The sequence below is a fragment of the Danio rerio genome, chromosome 4 (genome assembly GCF_049306965.1).
Source record: "Danio rerio strain Tuebingen ecotype United States chromosome 4, GRCz12tu, whole genome shotgun sequence".
Lineage (NCBI taxonomy): Eukaryota > Metazoa > Chordata > Actinopteri > Cypriniformes > Danionidae > Danio > Danio rerio.
In genome coordinates this window covers 61,540,001-61,563,126 of record NC_133179.1, presented here as the reverse complement: position 1 = coordinate 61,563,126, position 23,126 = coordinate 61,540,001, and the positions used below count along the sequence as shown (strand labels likewise).

General features: G+C 38.9%; 1 long non-coding RNA gene and 6 other non-coding genes across 7 annotated transcripts in view; 4 read left to right on the top strand and 3 right to left on the bottom strand.

The window, feature by feature from the left end:
- Positions 1-23,126, top strand: part of LOC141381913 (uncharacterized) — a 560,761-nt gene that overhangs the window by 345,358 nt on the left and 192,277 nt on the right. The gene's annotated exons all lie outside the window — the stretch shown is intronic.
- trnaf-gaa (transfer RNA phenylalanine (anticodon GAA)) lies at positions 6,943-7,014 on the bottom strand. The gene has a single exon. It is a non-coding gene; the product is annotated as a tRNA-Phe (tRNA).
- Positions 9,462-9,535, bottom strand: trnai-aau (transfer RNA isoleucine (anticodon AAU)). The gene has a single exon. It is a non-coding gene; the product is annotated as a tRNA-Ile (tRNA).
- On the bottom strand, positions 9,645-9,716 carry trnaq-cug (transfer RNA glutamine (anticodon CUG)). The gene has a single exon. It is a non-coding gene; the product is annotated as a tRNA-Gln (tRNA).
- LOC137494929 (5S ribosomal RNA) lies at positions 18,256-18,374 on the top strand. The gene has a single exon (XR_011014873.1). It is a non-coding gene; the product is annotated as a 5S ribosomal RNA (ribosomal RNA).
- On the top strand, positions 18,554-18,672 carry LOC137493903 (5S ribosomal RNA). Its single transcript, XR_011013878.1, has one exon. It is a non-coding gene; the product is annotated as a 5S ribosomal RNA (ribosomal RNA).
- On the top strand, positions 18,852-18,970 carry LOC137494940 (5S ribosomal RNA). The gene has a single exon (XR_011014884.1). It is a non-coding gene; the product is annotated as a 5S ribosomal RNA (ribosomal RNA).

Here is a 23,126-nt window from a genome sequence, read left to right as displayed (position 1 = left end):
AAAATTAATTCATTGTTTGTAGAATAGTTGTGTTTTAATGAATCTGCTTTACAGGTTCATACAGATAGTCTATCACACTTAAAAAGACGCTTGTTTTTTCCACCTAGTGGCATAACAGTGTGGTTTGCATTATAATTGGTAAAATTAATCTTTCAGAAAAAAGATTTGAATCATTGAGAACTGAATCGCTTCACGTCGCCGATTCGAATGCTTGTCAGTCAACTGTCACCAACCGTCTTCTGAAGGTAAAGTACTTTTCTTAAGTTATTTTATTGTTAAAGTGCTCTAATTACTGCTCTGTTTTAACGTTAAATCAGTAAATTGCTTTGTAACATCAAAACAAATGCTTATTTTATTTTTCAAGTCGAGATCATATTAGTAATTACTAGCACATTGCTAACGTAATATACCCAGACCTAACAATTTATACCTGTTAACATTATATTGTTAACTTACTTAACGTACCTTCCAGAAACCCCAGAAGAGATGGAGGAGGAATTAGCTAACCCGTACAAGCGGATAAGGACAGCAAAAATCCTCAACCAGGATGAAGAATAGGACAAGATTGGAACTGAAAAAGAAAAAGGAGCTCTGAAAGAGAAAAACGTAACGTATTTATAAAAATCTTATTCTAAACCTCTGAATGTTACCTCATAGATTGCTGTGGTCTTCGTCTTCTTTTTTAAAAAAAATATTTTATTTAAAGTTTTTCACATTTTAAAGAACAAACCCCAAATCCCCCACCCCCCATGCCAGCAAATAATAATAAAGAAACATATTTGAAATATAGATACATATGCACATGTACATCCACAACTGTACAGATACCTAATCATATTCCTCTATGAAAAATCTATACCTGCACATATCCACAAGTTCAGTCAAATATCTGTATATGTACATGACATACAGAGCATATATACATATGAGTACAAATCAATACAGATAACAAGAGAAAGGAAAAGAAAAAAATGATAAAATAAGGAAAAGAGATTAATAAAAATAATAATAATAATAATAAAAATTAAAAATTGGATAATTGAAAACCTATACATACCTAATTATTGAGAATTAGTATTTTGTTCACATTGCTATGATACAGAATCTTCCATACCAATCAGTTTTCATTGATCAGTCGGTAAACATTCAAAAAAGGGCTTCCAAATTTTTGAAAATTTCTTTGGTTTACCTGCAATCTCATATCTAATTTTTTCCATGTGTAGTACATTACAAAACTCTGTGAGCCATGTCTCAAATTTAGGTGTACACTCTTTGTTCCACGTCAATAATATTACCTTTTTTGCCATAGTCATTCCATATTGAACTGTCTGGACTTGATCCAAGCTAAAGTTTTCAAAGGGAGGAGCCCAGCCTAATGTTGCAATAAGAGGGTCAGGTGGAAAATCAATCCTTAGTACTTCAGAGTAAAAAGAGAACACCTCCATCCAAAATTTTGATATTTTTGGGCAGAACCAAAATATGTGTGCCAGTGTACCTTCATTGGACTTGCATTTAATACAAAGAGGCGATACAGAGGGGTATATTGAGTGTAATTTAGTGCGGGAATAGTGTAGTCTATGGACTACCTTATATTGGATCAGCTGGAGGTTGGAGTTAATGGAACAGGACCTGATAACTTGAAGAGCATTAGTCCAGTTATCTTCTGAGATCTCTAATCCCAGGTCCTTTTCCCAAGTCATCTTTAGATTTTCTGTTGTAGGGATTCTGATATCATTCAAATATTCAACATATCTAGTGACAAGACCCTTCAAGTTAGGTTCCAATGTCATGCATGAATAAAGGTATTCAGGTTCTTTATACGTTTCAAAATTGGAAATATTCTTTTTAACATAGTTCCGTATTTGTAAATACCGGAAAAAATGAGAGGAAGGTAACCCGAACTTTTCACTAAGCTGCGTGAATGAAGCAAAAATGTTACCTATATAAAGATCCCCTATAGTTCTAACTCCACTATCTTTCCATGATAAAAATGTTTTATCTGATCGTGAGGGAGTAAATGCATGATTGTAAGCAATAGGGGTAAGACTACAGGTCTGAGGGAATTTTAAAATCTTTCTAAGTTGATACCAAATCTTGAGAGAGTCTAAAACAATAGGGTTACATGTCTTGAAAGTTCTATTAGGTTTGTTTTCTGCAAAAAGTAGAGAGGGAAGGGACGATTCCTGAATGTCTTGTTCAATTGCCAACCATGCAGGAGTGGTCCCACTAAACTTTCCAGTACATGCAGTCCACCAATACATTAGCGCCCTTAGGTTGGCTGCCCAGTAATAATGCTGAAAACAGGGAAGACCAAGGCCTCCCACCCTACGTGCTTTACAAACATGCATTTTTGAAATGCGATTTACTTTAAATCCCCAGATAAACGGCATGATCAGAGTATCAAGTGGCTTAAAAAATGCTTGAGTCAGGAAAATAGGAACATTTTGAAATAAATAAAGGAATCTAGGTAGTGTAACCATTTTGACTGCATTAACGCGACCGATCATTGTTAAAGGAAGTACTCTCCAAGTCTCCATATCTTTCTTCAGATTATCTATCATGAGTTTGTAATTTGTTTCATATAAAAATTTGTAATGTCTAGGAACAATGATACCCAAATATTTTAATTTACTAACAGTTTTAAAAGGGAGACTATTAATAAAATCTATATCTATGTTGTCGTATAATGGCATAAATTCACTTTTCTGCCAGTTAACTGTGTATCCAGAAATATTGCCAAAGTTTTTGATAAGATCAAGCATAGAGGGCAAAGATTTTTCTGGCTCTGAAACAAAAAGAAGATCATCATCCGCATATAAAGATATATGATGTCTTACATTTCCCATTATCACGGGAGAGATATGTGGGTGATTTCTGATGCTTATTGCTAAAGGTTCCATGGCAATAGCAAAAAGTAACGGACTCAGTGGACAGCCCTGTCGGGTACCACGATGCAGGAGGAAAGGAGAGGATATATTGTTATTCGTAATGACTGAGGCAGAGGGGCAAAGATATAACATCCTAATCCATGCCGAAAAATTTTGCCCTAAACCAAATTCTTCAATAGTATGTAGCATATAGCTCCATTCCACCCTGTCAAATGCCTTATTGGCATCTAGAGATAAAATGGCTATTTTTTCATGCTTAGCTTTCTTTCTGTAAACAATATTTATAACTCTACGTACATTATGGGAAGAAAATCTTCCAGGGATAAAACCTGTTTGATCTTCATGTATTATGGTGCTAATACAGTTATTTAACCTGTTTGCTAAAATTTTGGTAAATATTTTAACGTCGCTACCAAGAAGGGAGATGGGTCTGTAAGAGGATGGATCCATACTATCTTTGCCTTTCTTTAATATTAATGCAATATTTGCAGAGTACAGTGTTGTTGGTAATTTTTTTATTTTCAATGGAGTCTTTAAACATCCTTAGCAATAAAGGGGCAATTTGGTTAGAGAAGGCCTTATAAAATTCGATACCAAAGCCATCTGGGCCAGCTGCTTTACCGGTGGGGAATTTTTTTTATAGCTGTGAGAATCTCCTCCAATGTAATGTCTGCATTTAACCTAACTCTCTCATCTTCACCAATTTTAGGGAGTCCAACTGAGTGAAGGAAGTTGGTAATGTTCAGTGGGTCTTCATTACATTGAGAGGAGTATAGATTCTGATAGAATTCCCGGAATATATTATTTATTTCAACTGGTTTAGTAGTCCGGACACCAGAATTTGTTTTAATTGCATGTATAGATCTACTGGCTTGTGTACCTCTTAGCTGGCGGGCTAACAGTTGATTAGGTTTGTCTCTAAGTTCAAATTGTTTTTGCTTAATTTTTAATAATAGGGAGCTGATTTGAGTTGATAAAATGGTGTTATATTCATATTTCAATTTCATTATGCTATTGCAAATCGAGGCAGAAGATGTTAATTTAAACTGTTGCTCAAGCGCTGTCAACTCTACCTCTATCTCAGATAGCCTTTTTCCCCTCTGCTTTTTCAGTTTGGTTTGGTAAGCTATTATCTGACCTCTAATTACAGCTTTGAGAGCTTTCCATAGAGTCGAGTCAGAAACATCCCCCTTATCATTTAAAGAGACAAATTCAGTTCTGTGTGTGGCACAGGATTCTTTAAAATCATCTTCATGTAGTAAATTAGGGTTAAAACGCCAGGTATAGGGAGGTTTTTCCACGCCAAAATCTACTGATATAGAGACTGAAGAGTGATCCGATATTAAAATATTGTGGTATTTAGATGATAAAATCTTAGAGGTTAGTTCAGAGTTAGTAAGAAACTTTTCTTGTGTACGAGTTATGGATATTAGAAAAAAAAGAATAGTCTTTGTCATTAGGATGATGAAGTCGCCAGATATCAATTATATTCAACGTACGGGTGAGATTATTTAGAACAGTGGTCGAATTAGATACTTTGGGAGGGCTGGTTGAATGCCTGTCCATAAAAGGGTCCAAAATACAGTTGAAGTCCCCTCCAATAATAAGGTGTGTGGAATTTAAATCGGGTATAAGATTAAAAAGAGAGCGAAAAAAATTTGGGTCGTCGAAATTTGGAGCATATAAGTTCAAGAATGTAATATGTTTCTCTAGAATAGTGCCAGTCACAATAAGATAGCGACCATTAATATCTTGCTTAGTATGTAAATGTTGATAAGGGGTATTCTTCCGTATTAATATTGACACCCCACGGGCCTTTGAGGAAAACGTTGAGTGGTACATTTGCCCTATCCATTTGCATTTAAGCCTGTGAGCATTAGAATGTTTGATATGGGTCTCCTGTAGAAACAATATGTCTGCGTGTAAAGAATTTAAATGAGAGAAGACCTTAGATCTCTTAACAATATTGTTTAAACCACGAACATTCCAGCTCAAAATATTTAAATGTTTTTTAGGTGTACTCATTAAAGTACAATGAGAGATAAACCATTGGGCAAAGTGAACAAAGAATTAAATATAGATCTAGGTATTGTTGAATGAAAAAAGAAAAAAAGAAAAAACTATAATCAAATACAGAAATAATAAGCTGGCATATTACTACCCCATTTCCCCCTGCTTCTTGAACATAAGCGAAGGTTGACATACCCCATTTAGGCATGGGATCGCAGAACAGATCACAAGAAGAAGAAGAAAAAATAAATAAATAAACAAAGAGAGAAAAAATAGTAGAAATCCAAAATGTACTGGTAACTGGTTGTCCAAAACAGCACACCACTCCGTCTACCCAAAACAGTTATCATTTAAACTTCGTTTTGATTAACGCAAAATATCTGTGTATAACATACAAACCTATAATTATGTACATGAACGGCCTTTGAATGTCCCAGTAAAGTATATATAAATATATAAAAAAAAAGAGTGGGCTTATTTATCTGTCAGGCGTATAGATTTAAAGGCTGCAAACAGCTGGAAGTTGCCTCTGCAACACATCAGTGGAATCCATTTAATAGATCCCAAAACGTTTCACCCTAATTCGGGGAGAGACTGTCGATAAAGAATTCCGCCTCCTGCGGGGATGAGAATATTTTTTTCGTGTTCTCGTGTGTGATGATGAGTCGGGCAGGGTATAAAAGTCCGTATTTAATTCCCTTGGTTCTCAACTTTTCCCGTACGCTGTCAAACTGCTTGCGCTGAGTGAGAACCTCCGCTGGGAAATCCGGGAAGATGCTGATGCGCTCTCCGTTGATGGCAAGTGGACTCTGGTCACGAGACAGCTGCAAAATTTCAGTCCTTACAGTGGCATGATGTATCCTGGCGATCATAACCCGCCTCTTGTTGTTTCCAATAGGACCGATGCTATGAGCTCGATCAACTTTCACTCCGTTAGGAAAGTTAGATTCCCCCAGAAGCAAAGGTAGCTGTTCAGAAACAAATCGCGTGGGGTTGCCCTTCTCTATGTTCTCTGGGAGACCCGCTATCTTTATGTTCTGTCTGCGAGATCTGGCCTCTAGGTCTGTTATCTTTGCCTTCAGAGATGTTTTCTCCTCCGATAGACTGGAGCAGAGCTGCTCAAGGAGAGAGATGCGACGTTTATAGTCAGTGCTGGCCCCCTCCAAGTCAGCTATCCGAGCTGTATTAGCGGTTAGCGTCGATTGTACTGTTGACAAGGACGCTTTCAGATCATTAAATCTGGCATTCATAGAAAAATCCATCTTTTTTATGGCCAGAAGTATAGCCTTGGGTGAGGCCTCATCATCACTCATCTGGGCGGCACCGATTTCACTAGGCTCCAGGTTTGTGTTTGCTTGCCTGCATATATTAGCATCGGCTAGCCCCAAGCTAGTTGAAGGGTCCTCCATCACGGTGACAGTTGGGGACGGTGCCTTTTTGACAATCTTTTTAGGTTTGTTCATGTCTAATGTATATAGTTTGCGATTTAACTGCGTTAAATGAAAAAAAACGAAGTTTTTAAAGATTTATTCCTAAATGTTGACGGAGCTGTGTGAAACCACGTCTTACTCCATGTGCTGCTCTCTAGCGCCCCAAAATCTTTTATTACAGTACAAATCATGGATGGTATAAGGGCTCTGATTGGCCATAGTGTTCATTGTAACTCGGAACACGATTGGCTGCCTTAACCAAGAATAGGGTGAATCTTGGTTCCAGCTCACAAAGTGATTGGCCGGTGTAACCAAGAATAACCATGACTTACAGGTGGCAGTATGAGCTAACCGGCCACTTACTGCCAAGCTTAATAAAAGTCTTCCAGTTGGTGCTGCCCGGGCTAAAGAAAAAGAAATGTAAAAAAAATAATATTAAAACGGCCTTGCCAGAAAGTAGCAGAATGTCAATACAAGACGGTGGCAATGTGCATTGATTTCTGAGTAACTCGTCATTCGGCTTGCAGGGCTCCTCACACGTTTACTGGAGCAGGACCAGGTAGGGCCTTCAGTCACCTGCCCCTTGTGCACAAAATAGAACAACAGCACTGTTTTGCCGAAACCCGGGATCGAACCAGGGACCTTTAGATCTTCAGTCTACACTCTCCCAACTGAGCTATTTCGGCTTCCCTTTTACAAGTATCCTGCAGCATTCATGTCTGTGAGACATGAAGGGGTATGGGGATCAAACCCACAAACTTGGCGTTATTAGCACCACGCTCTAACCAGCTGAGCTAACCGGCCACTTTCCGCCATGTTTGCTAAAAAGCTCAGAGTAACTGTCATTTTCCGGCCTTCAAGAGATAAGAATGCTATTCCAGCTTTTTTTGTGCGGTGCTGGGAAAAAAACAACGACCCACCGAGATTTGAACTCGAATCGCTGAATTCAGAGTCCAAAGTGCTAACCATTACACCATGTAACCTCAAGTCTTCTGGTTGGTGCTGCCCGGGCTAAAGAGAAAAAAATGTAAAAAAAATAAATAAATAAATAAATAAACGGCCTTGCCAGAATGTAGCAGAATGTCAATACAAGGCAGTGCCAATGTGCATTGATTTCTGAGTAACTCGTCATTCGGCATGCAGGGCTCCTCACACGTTTACTGGAGCAGAACCAGGTAGGGCCTTCAAAAGAAAAGCGCACTATTCCAGGCAATTTGACGACTAAACGGCAGGCAGTGCAAAGAGGCCACCACAGAGCAAATTTGATCTTTTTTTTCTATTTTGACGACGTCGAAAATCGTCAATTTTTGATTGAGGGGAATTAGCTCAAATGGTAAAGCGCTTGCTTTGCATGCTAGAGGTAGCGGGAACAATGCCTGCATTCTCCACTTCTGTTTTTAATGCCTTTTTACATTGGCTTTTTTTGCAAAGCTAGTGGCACCTTGAGGGTTTAAAGCGAAACTACTTACGTCAGCTTTGCCAGTTTCCGTGTAGTACATATCATTGCAAGCCTTCAGAAGCCCTATCAAGTCACAGTTTTCTTTTATTCAGCAGCGTGTCTGCAGTGGGACATCAAAGCGCTAAATACATAGCATTATAGAGTGCTGTCGATCAGGAAATTGGAATCATCGCCAGAAGCAATGTGACTATCTGGGAGGAAGATAGCGTTTTGGTCAAGTGGAAGCAGGTGGATTTAAGGGTGACGCAGCTAGGCTTTTTGGGTGACTTTCAGTCACCTGACCCTTGTGCACAAAATAGAACAACAGCACTATTTTGCCTAAACCCAGGATGAACCCAGTGACCTTTAGATCTTCAATCTAACGCTCTCCAAACTGAGCTATTTCAGCTACTTTTTTAAAGTATCCTGCTGCATTCATGTCTGTGAGACTAAGCAGAATCCTGAAATGCCTCTGAGGCCTTTGAGGGTAAAAGTTTGTCCAGTACGGTGATCGAACCAGCGACCTTCGCGTTATTAGCACCACGCTCTAACCAGCTTAGCTAACCGGCCACTTTCTGCCATGTTTGCTAAAAAGCTCAGTATAACTGTCATTCTCCGGCCTTCAAGAGATAAGAATGCTATTCCAGCTTTATTTGTGCGGTGCTGGTAAAAAAAACACGGTCCCACCGAGATTTGAACTCGGATCGCAGGATTCAGAGTGCTAACCATTACACCAAGGAACCTCAAGTCTTCTAATTGGTGCTGCCCGGGCTAAAAAGAAAAAAATGTGAAAAAAAAGAAAGAAAAGAAAACGGCCTTGCCAGAAAGTAGCAGAATGTCAATATAAGGCAGTGCCAATGTGCATTGATTTCTGAGTAACTCGTCATTCGGCATGCAGGACTCCTCAAACGTTTACTAGAGCAGGACCAGGTAGGGCCTTCAAAAGAAAAGCGCACTATTCCAGGCATTTTGACGACTAAACGGCAGGCAGGGCAAAGAGGCCACCACAGAGCAAATTTGATCTTTTTTTTCTATTTTGACCACGTCGAAAATCGCCAATTTTTAATTGCTCTGAGGGGAATTAGCTTAAATGGTTAAGCGCTCGCTTTGCATGCTAGAGGTAGCGGGAACAATGCCTGCATTCTCCACCTCTGTTTTTAATGCATATTTACATTGGCTTTTTTTGCAAAGCTGGTGGCACCTTGAGGGTTTAAAGCGAAACTACTTACGTCAGCTTTGCCGGTTTCCGTGTCGTACATATCATTGCAAGCCTTCAGAAGCCCTATCAAGTCACAGTTTTCTTTTATTCAGCAGCGTGTCCGCAGTGGGACATCAAAGCGCTAAATACATAGCATTATAGAGTGCTGTCGATCCGGCCATTGGAATCATCGCCAGAAGCAATGTGACTATCTGGGAGGAAGAAAGCGTTTTGGTCAAGTGGAAGCAGGTGGACTTAAGGGTGAAGCAGCTAGGCTTTTTGGGTGACTTTCAGTCACCTGACCCTTGTGCACAAAATAGAACAACAGCACTGTTTTGCCGAAACCCAGGATCGGAACAAGGACCTTTAAAACTTAAGTCTGATGCTCTCCCAACAGAGCTATTTCGTCTGCCCTTTCACAAGTATCCTGCATCATTCATGTCTGTGAGACAAAGCAGAATCCTGAAATGCCTCTGAGGCTTTTAAGGGTAAAAGTTTGGACAGTACGGGGATCGAACCCACGACCTTGGCGTTATTAGCACCACGCTCTAACCAGCTGAGCTAACCGGCCACTTTCTGCCATGTTTCCTAAAAAGCTCAGTATAACTGTCATTCTCCGGCCTTCAAGAGATAAGAATGCTATTCCAGCTTTTTTTGTGCGGTGCTGGTAAAAAAAAACAAGGTCCCACCGAGATTTGAACTCGGATCGCTGGATTCAGAGTCCAGAGTGCTAACCATTACACCATGGAACCTCAAGTCTTCTGGTTGGTGCTGCCCGGGCTAAAAAAAAACAAAAAAAAACGGCCTTGCCAGAAAGTAGCAGAATGTCAATACAAGGCAGTGCCAATGTGCATTGATTTCTGAGTAACTCGTCATTCGGCATGCAGGGCTCCTCACACGTTTACTGGAGCAGGACCAGCTAGGGTCTTTAAAAGAAAAGCGCACTATTGCAGGCAATTTGACGACTAAACGGCAGGTAGGGCAAAGAGGCCACCACAGAGCAAATTTGATCTTTTTTTTCTAATTTGACCACGTCGAAAATCGCCAATTTTTTGGTTACTCTGAGGGGAATTAGCTCAAATGGTAAAGCGCTCGCTTTGGATGCGAGAGGTAGCGAGAACAATGCCTGCATTCTCCACCTCTGTTTTCATGCCTTTTTAAAGCAAAAAGGTTTAAAGTAAAACTCTCCTGATTCAATCATTACCAGAAGCGACGTGACCATCTGGAAGTAAGATAGCTTTTTGGTCAATTGGAAGCAGTTGGACTTAAGGGTGCAGCAGCTAGGCTTTTTGGGTGACTTTCGGTCACCTAACTCTTGTGCCCAAAACAGAAAAACAACACTACTTTACCGAAGCCTGGATCTAACCAGGGACCTTTAGATCTTCAGTCTAACACTCTCACAACTGAGCTATTTCAGCGGCCATTTCATAGTTTTTCTGCAGCATAGACGTGTGTAAGACCGAGCAGAGCCCTTAAATGCATCTGAGGCCTAAGAGAGTAAGAGCTTGGCCAGTACAGGGATGGAATCCACAACCTTGCCGTTATTAGCACCATAATCTAACCAGCTGATCTAACCGGCCACTTCCTGCCTAAAGCACTAGAAAGCCCAGAGTAACTGTCATTCCCTGGCCTTCAAGAGATTAACATTCCATTCCAGCTTTTTTTGTGCGGTGCTGGCAAAATAACAGGTCCCACTGAAATTTGAACTCAGATCGCTGGATTCAGAGTCCAGAGTGGTCACCATTACACCATGGAACCTCAAGCTTGTTGTGTGGTGCTGTCAGAGCTGTAGGGAATGAATAAAAAAAAAAACGGCCTTGCAGGAAAGTAGCAGAATGTCAATCCAAGGTGGTGCCAATGTGCATTGATTTCTGAGTAACTTAGTCATTCTGAGTCATTCGGCATGCAGGGCTCCTCACACGTTTACTGGAGCAGGACTGGTTAGGGCCTTCAAAAGAAAAGCGCACTATTCCAGGCAATTTGACGACTAAACGGCGGGCAGGGCAAAGAGGCCACCACAGAGCAAATGTGATCTTTTTTTTTTTTTTTTGACCACACCAAAAACTACCAATTTGAATGTTTCCGAGGGGAATTAGCTCAAATGGTAGAGCGCTCGCTTAGCATAGAAAGGGGCCCAATCTTCTCGCTCACTCGCAAGCGAACAAGCCGCAAAAAACGGAGAAATGCGTCAAATTTCGCTTGCAGTAGTGTTCGTGGCTTTGTGACTGTGCATAATGTGGTATTTTGGTTGCATATTGCATGTCATTCTAAATGTGATATTTTGCGTGCTGGATTCGAACACACGATCTGTGTAACACAATATCCAATCAGTGTCGGTTTCAGCGGAGCCAATCAGCTGCGCTCTTATTAAAATTTTACTGACGTAACACAGGCAATTATATTGATATTACTATTATTATGTGGATATTGTTCTTAAAAAGCATATTACGTTAATTAAAAATGAATGAAAATGTTTCAATTAAACATATGTATGCATGTTTATGTATGTATAAGTATATTATATATATATATATATATATATATATATATATATATATATATATGTTATATTTCTTCATGTAATAACTTTAAATGAATGCACACAAAAACAAGTAATATGCAAAATGGTTTATTAAAATGAATACAAATATTAAAATCGCAAAACAATTTAAAAAATGTAAAAAACAAAATAAAAACATATCTTAATATATAAACTATATAATATACAATAAATAAAAACAATACAATATATATTAATTTATTATGCACATATAATATATTAAAACAATACTATATATAAATATATTTATTTATTATACACATTATATAAAAACAATACTCTATATATATATATATATTTATTTTTATATACACAATATATTAAACAATAATATAAACAAATAATAAAATGCAAGAGTGGGGGCACGTATTATATAAAATATAGTATTTAAACAATGTATAAAATGTTATTTTTTTAAGAAATATAAATATATTTTTACATAAAATGCACACAAATATTAAATAAGTACACACAAGACAAAATAAGAGTGGGCCTATAAGTGCCACTTTAAAATGCTAAATATTAACACACAAAAATTAAATAAAATGAGAGAGAGAGAGAGTACCCATGTAACATTTACAAAAATATATACAGCAATTTGTCCTTTATTCTGAAGCTGGAGTTTGTCCTTTATTTTGCTGGTCCTGTTCTGCCAACCAGTTCTCTAAGGATTTGCCATTTGAAGTTTGCAGGCAAAATGTGGCATTACCAAATCGGCTATGGCCAAACTCCTTAGTCTTTGGTTGCCCACATTTGCTGCAAACATTAAAAGTAACTGCACGCACATACTTCCTTTTGTGGACTCCACTTTCCTTCTCCTGTTCCTGTCTGCGGCGCAGGTGGAGCAGGTGCAGGTGGAGGAACAGCAGGTGCAGGTGGAGCAGGTGCAGATGGAGGAACAGCAGGTGCAGGTGGAGGAACAGCAGGTGGAGGTGAAGCTGGGACTTCACTGGTTGTTGGTGCAGCAAATGATGGAATCACCATTGACACACTCATGTCTGGGTTAAAAACAAGAGTGCCAAACAATGATCCAGGTCCTGAAATGGGCTGCACAACACCTGGTGCTATGGGGGGAGGTGCAATGGGGCACACCATGCTGGGGGTCGGTGGAAAGGAGCACACCGTGGTGGGGGCAGACACAATGGGGCGCACTGTGGTGGGGGCCGGCGCAATAGGGCGCACTGTGGTGGAGGCTGGTATGATGGGGCACACTGGTGGAGGCTGGCGAGATGGGGCGCACTGTGGTGAAGGTCGGTGTGACAGGGCACACCATGGTAGGGGCCGGTGCAATGTGGCAGACTGTGGTAGGGGTTGGCGCGATGGGGCATACCGTCGTGGGGGCCGGTGGAAAGGAGCACACCGTGGTGGCATCCGGCAGGAAGGAGCAAACTGTGGTGGTTGCAGAAGCAGACTTTCGACCAGGTCGAAGAAGAGGTGCCTGTCCTTCTTTATTTGGAGGAAAGACAAACTGGTGTTTGGGGCCTGATGTTGATGGTGCCTCGTCCAATTTTTCCCTCGGCAAAGGAAGCTGCGTAGCTGCCACAGCAATTGGATCAAGTGGAGTCAGTCCCTTAGTGAGTACACTTATTTCCTGATCCTTTTGTCTCCGTTGAAACCTGATAATAAATAATATGTATTATTCATTTATATTAATTTGGAAGTATTCAGGTAATTTAAAGAAAATAATGTCCCAGATCCCGGATGTGGTGGTAATCGGTCAGTATTTTAGACCACCTGGGCGTGCGAACACCAGCCTTCTTGGAAGTGGACTTGTGTATGGCACACAGCTTTGTACAAATGGCCTCAACCAAGCGGCTGGTGCTAGGCCACTGTGCTGGACCCCCAGGATGTCCAATAAGACAGCGCTTGATGCTCTCCACACCTGGAGTGACTCCGGAGCACTTCGGTGCCTTAAAGCACCCATGTGTCAGCTGAGGCTGATGTCGAGGCTGGTAGTTGATGCGCTGTTTATCCACATCCAGGAGAGCTGTCCACAGCTGGATGGCCTCTGTCACCTGCAGGTCAGTGAGGTAAGGAGCCTTACGAAGACCTACCAAATAAGCAGCCAGATCCTGGACCTTGTCCCACCCAGCAATGCCATCAGGTCCAATGACTACTCCCTGGTAAATACAGAATAAATTTAGTATATGTGGAATAAAAAAAGACTAAATCAAACCTGAGCCTCAACAGAGAGACTGTCTCCAGACTTGGAAGGCTGTGACAGCACTGGGGGGGCTGGGCTAGGAGCTGTCCTTCTCCACCAGCTGATGTGGACGGCTCAGCCAGTGATGCTGGGGACTGAGGTAGAGGCGAAGATGAGGGGCTGTTTCTGAGATCACGGCAGGGGTCATCCTCATACAGCACTGGAACTGTGATGTCCTCCATGATGTCCTCCTCAAACCTGTCATCTTGTAGATCCTCGTCATCTACTTCCTCCACCAGCCTGTCTTCCTCCTCTGGGTTCTGGAGCACCGGAGTCAGGGTTTTGCCGGTCTGGCTGTAAAGGTGCTCCATTCCCAGCAATTCATCTTAAAAAAAAATAAAACAATAAAAAACATATATTAAATAAAACTAATGATAAAATAAACATTTAGATTACCATTTTGTGTAGTACATTAAAAGCTTAATGAATAACTTCCATAACAACTAATTAATGGATTTCTTGCCTGTATATGCTCCAGGAGGGTGATAGCGGTTATCCCAAGGCTTGCGTCCTGAGACATATCTTTTGGTGGACAATGAGCATTGCACAAATGTACGCACGCGCAAATTAACAAATCACTCCCTGAGAGGACTTGTAGTTCCCAAATCATATTAAAGATTTGTTTAAAATGAACGAAATGTTCATGATCGACCCATTACTAAACCTGGTTAGATACCTGCTCCAGTCGGGGATTGAACCTTGTGATCTATCCAAAGTGTTATTTATGGACATATTTCTTGAACCAGTACTGTTATATATGCATTGAGTAGTTTCTGGTGGGCAAAAAATACAAAATATAACCTTAATTTCGCTTCTTTCTTTCTCAATTTCTCAAATTTTCTTATTTTTCTTGTGCTTTTTTCTTCCCCTTACAAAACAGACTATTGTTCCCCAGCTTTAGCGGAGTCGGTAGAGGGTCCAGGGTTCAAGTCTGTATTCGGGCATGAGAGACTCTTTGTGGAGCCACAGCTTTTGCCGTTGAGCCATCGCTTGCTGAAAGTTTCATCTGAATGCACAACACGTGTACTAGGCATGAGGACATGGGAGAACAGGCAGTCTTGTAGTCATGGCTGAGTGGTTAAGGCGATCGACTAGAAAAGCGTTGGGGTATTCTCCCACAGGTTCAAGTCCTGCCAACTATACTCACATCCTGTTCCTTTTTAAAATTGCAGCAGTCATCAATTGTTTGCATTTCCATTGTTTCTTGGGAAAAGCGTTGTTCTGGTAGGAGGACAAAAACAACAGCGTTCTCACTGAACAGAAAGGGGCATATCACGGGCAGGAACATACCACACAAGGGCCACAAAGGCTGTCCCGTAGCTCGCTGTGATTGTATAGCAGTTAGTACTCTTCGTTGTGGCCGCAGCAACCCTGGTTCGAATCTGGGTCACGGCAGGTATTTCAAGGTGACATTGGCGTTGCACTCTGTGTTGCCATCCATAATCTCCAGTCACCTTTTAGTGCAGGCTGTTGTAAGAACGGTCTTTAAACCACAGCGGTTCGAATTGTAGTTCTGCCGAGTGACTAAAAAGTGATCAGCATGATGGTAAAAAACTGTACATTTCTAGTCAAACCATTCTTCTGCAATCTTATACCAAAAACGGAAATAAGGGCAGTATTAATGGCCATAAATGTGGGAGAGCGTTGATATTATGTGATTGTATTGTATTGCTATATGGAACAATTAAGTGTTGATGTTAAATCAAAAGTAATTCACAAATACTTGAAAATGAGATTATTTAATGACAATAATTCTCTATGGTTACAACTGAATTAATAACAAAATACTGTATAAAATGATAAAATATGAAATTATAAAACGTATGGTATAAATTGTACCCAGCTTAAATGTAAAATTAAAGTTACCAGAGGTAGAAGAAGAGACACAGGGGGAGAGAGAGAGAGAGAGACAAAGAGAACAGGCCCAGAAGCCTGATTGCCGTAGAGTCAGAAAAGATAGACTCCAGAGGAGGAGAGGAGCAGAGCAGGAGAGAAGCAGGCCAGGAAAAGCGGGCAGGAAAAGAGACAGAGCTCAAGTTTACCACCTATTTTCTATCTTTCTTGACCATGTGACTAAAGCCAATCAAGACATTCAAACTGACCAATCAACATGTGACCACACCATAAAACCCCCAAAGTCCACACAACAGGCCCTGATCTTATCAGTATCTGCCTTTGTAGTCATTATGGACCTTCTTGAGTCAAAAAGCATGTTTTGTATTATAAACAAATGCATATGATAATTTAGCCTCTTACACTGTGCTAATGGCACGTCCTGAATGTTTACGTTTGCTAAAGTGTGGAAGACTAGGGATTCGATATGAGAAACAGGATCTTTGATGCCGGCATGCTGTGTAGATAAGTACTGATCAAGTCACGCTTCTAAGGCATGGAAGGAATCTTTTCAATTGTTGACTGTCCATTCATTGCCACAACAGCAGAAAGACCTTCTGCAGTTATCATTAATATATTTAATGTCTCCTACATGACATGGAGTCCAAACTATTGTGTTGTACTGATGTCTACATCTACAACAACCATAAACCCAACCTTAAAGTAACCTGTCGTGTTTTAGCAACATCCACACCAACCATAAGCTTTAAACCCCATCTCACGGTAAACTTGAGAGTTCTGTAAAGGTCTGCGCCGACCACAGCCCTAAACCTTGCCTACTTGTAAATTACAGTTGTAGAGCCCGGATAGCTCAGACGGTAGAGCTTGTTTTAATGACATCAAAGCTATGGTATAAATTATATGTAACAGAAATGCCATGTTGGATAGAAGTGAGATTGAAAAAGTGTGTTCAAGATTTTTTATGGGAGGGGAAACCCCCAAGAATTGCGTACAATACAATAATTGGAGCAACAGAAGAAGGAGGGATAGGATTGATGGATATTAAACAAAGGAAGAATTGTCTTAGAATCAAAATAGTTAAAAAGCTTTTACAAGAGGAGAACTCAACAGAATGGAAAAAAGTTATGAAATATTTTTTAAACAAAGTTGGCAATTTTAACTTAGGAGAAGACATTCTTTGGTTAAAAACAAAAAACTGGATGACGGAAAAGTTACCAGGGTTTTATCAAGAAATTTTAAGTGCATGGGGGAAATTTTTAGACGGAGTATTTTATCAAGTAAAGGGAAGAGAAAACTTGTTAAATCAACCTTTGTTTTTAAATAAAAGTATTTTAAAAGAAGGGAAGGAACTATTTTTTAAAAAATGGATGGATGTAGGGATTTTAAGAATAAGGGATGTTCTTTATGAATTCAAAAAGGGATTTTTAACTAAGCAATATATAGTCGACTTAATGGAAGAAGCTAAAGAGGAATACAGTGTAAAGGAAATAGAAAATAAACTTGAAACGGTCAAAGGTGCCATACCAAAAGAATGGATTACAAGAATAGAAAATATGGAAGAAGGTGGGAATGAAAAAATCATACATGTCAATTTAAAAGGAAAGCTTTGTGATTTTAAAGATTGTTTACTGAAAGACTTTTATGTGTATTTTAGAGATAGTGTATTTCAAGAACCAATAGCAAATAACTTTTGGGTACAAAGATTGAATAGTGTGAAAAAGGAAAATATATGGAAAAACATGAGAGGGAAAATAATAGAAACAAGATTGGAATGTTTTGAATATTTTATAAGACACAAGGCAATTTTTACTGAGTGCATTTTAACAAAGATACAGAGAGAACCAAATGCAACATGTAAGGTATGTTTTCAAGAAGATGAAGGAATTTTACACCTGTTTTTATACTGTAAAGAATTAGAATGTTTTTACATGAAATGCCAAAAAATGCTAAAAGATTTATTAAAAGATTGGGATGAAGAACAATTGGAATGGAATACTCTGGTGATGTTCGGATGGAATATGCAAAACAAAAACAAAAAGTTTGTAAATCTTCTTATAATGATGATTAAAAAATGTGTGTGGGAAAGAAGAAATGTAGCAAAACAGGAAAAAGTTGTTTTAAATGTGTGGAATATACTAAAACGAAAAATGGAAAGTTACATAAAAAGTCTGTACTGGTATTTTAAAGGAGAAGATATGTTACCAAGCTTTTATGATGTGTTTAATGATGAAGTGTATAATGTTTTAAATGGTTTAAAGTGGAAAATGCCCAAAGAGGATGTTATTTTATGAAGAATGTTTATTTTAATGTATTTGTTTTGTGAAATTTCTTGAAGTATTTGAATGTTAATGTGATAAGTTTTTGAATAAAGAAAAAAAAAAAAAAAAAAAAAAAAAAGAAATGCCCGATCTCATCTGAACTCGGAAGTAAAGCAGGGTCGGGCCTGGTTAGTACTTGGATGGGAGACCGCCTGGGAATACCAGGTGCTGTAAGCTTTTCGAAAGTCCTTCATTTGGCAGCTGATAGACTTCCCCGTGTCACAGCTTCGCTGCCATGATTTTTTCTCGCCTTCAAGGGCATTGTTTCTGTCGGTGCTGTGTCGATGCCAGCTGAGCTGCGCTCGTTCCCTGGTGCTGCGCCTGTTTTAAATGGCCAACTCTGGACGGCCTCTTTCGCTTACGGCCATACCACCCTGGAAATGCCCGATCTCATCTGAACTCGGAAGTAAAGCAGGGTCGGGCCTGGTTAGTACTTGGATGGGAGACCGCCTGGGAATACCAGGTGCTGTAAGCTTTTCGAAAGTCCTTCATTTGGCAGCTGATAGACTTCCCCGTGTCACAGCTTCGCTGCCATGATTTTTTCTCGCCTTCAAGGGCATTGTTTCTGTCGGTGCTGTGTCGATGCCAGCTGAGCTGCGCTCGTTCCCTGGTGCTGCGCCTGTTTTAAATGGCCAACTCTGGACGGCCTCTTTCGCTTACGGCCATACCACCCTGGAAATGCCCAATCTCATCTGAACTCGGAAGTAAAGCAGGGTCGGGCCTGGTTAGTACTTGGATGGGAGACCGCCTGGGAATACCAGGTGCTGTAAGCTTTTCGAAAGTCCTTCATTTGGCAGCTGATAGACTTCCCCGTGTCACAGCTTCGCTGCCATGATTTTTTCTCGCCTTCAAGGGCATTGTTTCTGTCGGTGCTGTGTCGATGCCAGCTGAGCTGCGCTCGTTCCCTGGTGCTGCGCCTGTTTTAAATGGCCAACTCTGGACGGCCTCTTTCGCTTACGGCCATACCACCCTGGAAATGCCCGATCTCATCTGAACTCGGAAGTAAAGCAGGGTCGGGCCTGGTTAGTACTTGGATGGGAGACCGCCTGGGAATACCAGGTGCTGTAAGCTTTTCGAAAGTCCTTCATTTGGCAGCTGATAGACTTCCCCGTGTCACAGCTTCGCTGCCATGATTTTTTCTCGCCTTCAAGGGCATTGTTTCTGTCGGTGCTGTGTCGATGCCAGCTGAGCTGCGCTCGTTCCCTGGTGCTGCGCCTGTTTTAAATGGCCAACTCTGGACGGCCTCTTTCGCTTACGGCCATACCACCCTGGACACGCCCTCTAGTGTGAGTTAGAGTTGGTGCACTGCAGGAAGTGTGAGGTGGCAGAAGGAAGAGAGAGGCTCTTCCATTTTGGCAGTTTTGTTTTTTATTTTTAGTTTTTGCATTACAAAGTTTACTTTAATTGTTTTTTCAGTTAAAGATTATTTTTAACTAACCCCAAACAGTAACACTGTTTTGGGGTTAGAAAACAACAAAATGGACACTACGGAGAAAGAGAATGGACAGGACACAAATGGAAAAAGGAACAGAGATTAAGGAAATGCAACTAACATGCTTGAAAGGACACGAAATGAAGATGCCGGAGAAAACAGCAATGAGACATGGGCAACAGTTGTCTCAAAAAAAAAAGAAGGAAAAGGAGGTGGTCAAGAAAAGAAAGAGGATCTACAATCAATTGCAAGTATTGAAAGTGTAAAGAATACTGAAGGACAAAGGAATGCTTTAAGTCAAAAACAACAAATGCTGAACAAACTAAAGAAGCAAGCAAGATATCAAAGAGAATATAAGAAGGAAGCCACACTGACAATGATGATAAAGGATGTTGAAAATTCAACTATAAACAACATAATCAAAGCAGTAGAAGACAAAGTGGGGATTGGCAAATTAATTGGACTGAGAAGGAAAAACAACAACGAATTTGAACTGACAATGGAAAGTGAAAAAGAATGCGAGATATTGATTAACGGACTGATGATTAATGGAGAAGAATGTGAAGTGAAAAAGCTGTGTGCAACAGAAAAAATGGTATCTTTCCTGAACTTGCCCAGTTATATACAGGATGAGGAGATACAACAGAAACTGAGTAATTGGGGAGTAACTCCTATACTGCCAATAAGAAGGAAATATCATCCGGGAACAATGGTTGCAGACGGAACACGATTTGTGAAGGTAAAGTTTCCCAAAGAAGTGAAATCTTTACCATACAATGTTGGCTTCATGACGGAAGAAGGGATGCAGTATTTCAGAGTGATACATGACAATCAACTGAAAATGTGCAGACTTTGCTCAAGTACAGAGCATGAAAAGAAAGACTGCCCAAATTTCACGTGCAGGAGATGTCTTCAGCAGGGGCATTATGTGCGGGACTGCGGAGTTCCGCAGTGCCAGGGCTGCGAGAGGGCATCAACAAGATGTAACTGCAACAAAGAGGAGGAAGTTGAAACGATGGAAATACAAGCGTCACTTGAAAATACTGCAACAGAAAGGAAGGAGGACAAAACAGGAGAAGAAAACAATACAGAAGAGGACAGAAATGAGCAAGAGGATAAAGAAATGGAACTGGGAGAAGGAGCAAACAAGGAAGAAGGAGAACCAAATAATAGACAATTTGCTGAGGAACAAAATGATGAGGACACTATAGAACTGAACAATGAAGAGAGACAGGAGAAAACAAGGACTGAGGACAATGAAATAAGAGCAATAAATGAGGTAAGAGGAATGGATTTTGAAAGGGGGAATTATGGACTGGAAAAAAAAGAAAAAGGAAAAAAGATAAAAGTTTTAAAATCAAGATCTAAAAGTGGCCTAAACATTGAAATGGTTCTACAACGGCAGAAAAAAAGAAGAGAAGAGATTAAAGAAAGAATGGAAAGGAAAAAATTTGAAAAAGGAGATGCAAGAAACATTTGTTTAAGTGACAGTGACTCAGAATGAGTGGTGGTTATTGGTTTATCCAATAATTATACTAATGAGTAATGTATGTGTGGTATCATTGAATGTAAGAGGATTGTCCAAATGTGAAAAGTTTGAAAGATTAACGTGTTTGACAAAAAAGTGTGATATATTATGTTTACAAGAGACAAAGTGGGAAAATGAGATTAAAAATGAAATGAGAAAATTATGGAATGGTGAAATATTTAGTAATGGGAATATAGAAAAGAATAGAGGAGTAGCTATTTTAATAAAAAGAGGGATTTTTGAGAAAGTAGAATTAGACTATAAAGACACAAATGGAAGAATAATAATTGTAAAAGTTCTGTATGGTGGGAAAAGTTTTAGAGTATGCAACATACATGCACCAAATGAGGAAAAGGACAAATATAACTTTTATAAGGAAATAGATAAGCTAATAGAAAAGAATGAAAACATATTTATTTTAGGAGATTTTAATATTGCCATGCAAAGAATAGATATAGATGACTCAATGAATTTTAGAACAGACAGAGGGAGGAATGAACTACAAAATTTAATGAGAAAATGTGATTTGGTAGACGTATGGAGAGAGCGAAATGGTATGAAAAGAGAATATTCAAGAAGAGAAATTGCAAATAGGATTTTAAAGCAAAGTAGAATTGACTTGTTTTTATGTAAGAAAAAAGAAGTACAATATGTTAACACAATTTTATATAAAACCTATAGTGAAAGTGATCATGATTTTTTATGGATAACAATGAATTTTAATGAGATTGAAAAAGGAGCAGGAGTGTGGATACTCAACACTGAGCTGTTAAAAATAGAAAGTTATAAAATGGATATAGAAAATATAATAATTAATAGTGTAAATGATGAAATGTTTGAAACAGAAACAGGTTTATGGTGGGATAATCTGAAAAATAAAATAAAAGAATACTCAATAAATATATCAGAAAAAATACAAAAGGCCAAAAAATTCAAAGAAAATAAAATTAGAAAAGAATGGAATGAAGAAATGAGTAAAGTAAATGGGATAAATGTTGACAAAATAATAGAATTACAGGAAAAGCTGAAGAAAATTGAAGAAGAAAAGTGTAAAGGAGTAATTATTAGAAGCAGAGCTAAAGACATTGTAGAAGGAGAAAGAAGTACAAAATACTTTTATGAATTAGAAAAAACAAGACAGAGAGCAGCTATAATAAAATGTATAAAAACACAAGATGGGAAAACTGTAGAAGACAAAGAGGGAATTTTAAATGAAACTAGACGATTTTATAAGGAATTATTTACAGAAAATGGAGTTAATTTAAATGATGAACATTTTTTATTAGAAAAAATAACAGCAAAATTAAATAAAGAGGACAAGGAAATGTGTGAGAGTGAGATAACAGATTTAGAAATAGAAACAGCTATTGATCAGTCGAGAAATGGGAAAAGTCCAGGAATAGATGGACTACCAGTTGAGTTTTATAAAGTTTTTAAAAATGTTTTAATTCCTATTTTAAATGAAATATACAGTGATATTTATGAAAAAGGAGAGTTAACTAATAGTATGAAGAAAGGAATGGTGAAAATGATTTATAAAAGAAATGGAGACAAGGGAGACTTAAAAAATTATCGACCCTTAAGCATGCTGAACACAGACTATAAAATTTTAGCAAAGGTTTTAGCTAATAGATTGAAAGTAGTTGTACCTAACATAATCAAAACAAATCAAGCATATGCAGTTCTAAAAAGAGACATAACTGATGTCATAAACAATATAAGAGATATAATATGGTATATGAGAGAGGAAAAAGAAACAGGATATATAATCAGTGTTGATTTAGAAAAAGCTTTTGATAGAGTGGAACACAAATATATGATGGATGTAATGGAGAGATTTGGTTTTGGAGAAAGATACTTACAATGGATAAAATGTTTATATGCAGATATAACAAGCTGTATAAAAGTAAATGTTTTTTTAACTAAAGATTTTAAAATAAGAAGATCAATAAGACAAGGATGTCCAATGTCGGCACTATTATACACACTTGTATCTGAAACATTGGGATTAGCCATTGATAACGAAACGCAAATACGAGGATTATGTATAAAAGGAACAGAGTTAGAACACAAAATATTTCAGTATGCTGATGATACCACTTTAATAGTAAAAGATATTAAAAGTATTGAAAAAGCAGAGGAAATTTTAAACAGATATTGTAAAGGAACAGGAGCAAAAATTAATAAGGAAAAAACTAAATACATGAGAATGGGAAAAATAAATGTTTTACCAGAAAAAAATAAATTTAAAGAGGAGAAAGTTGATA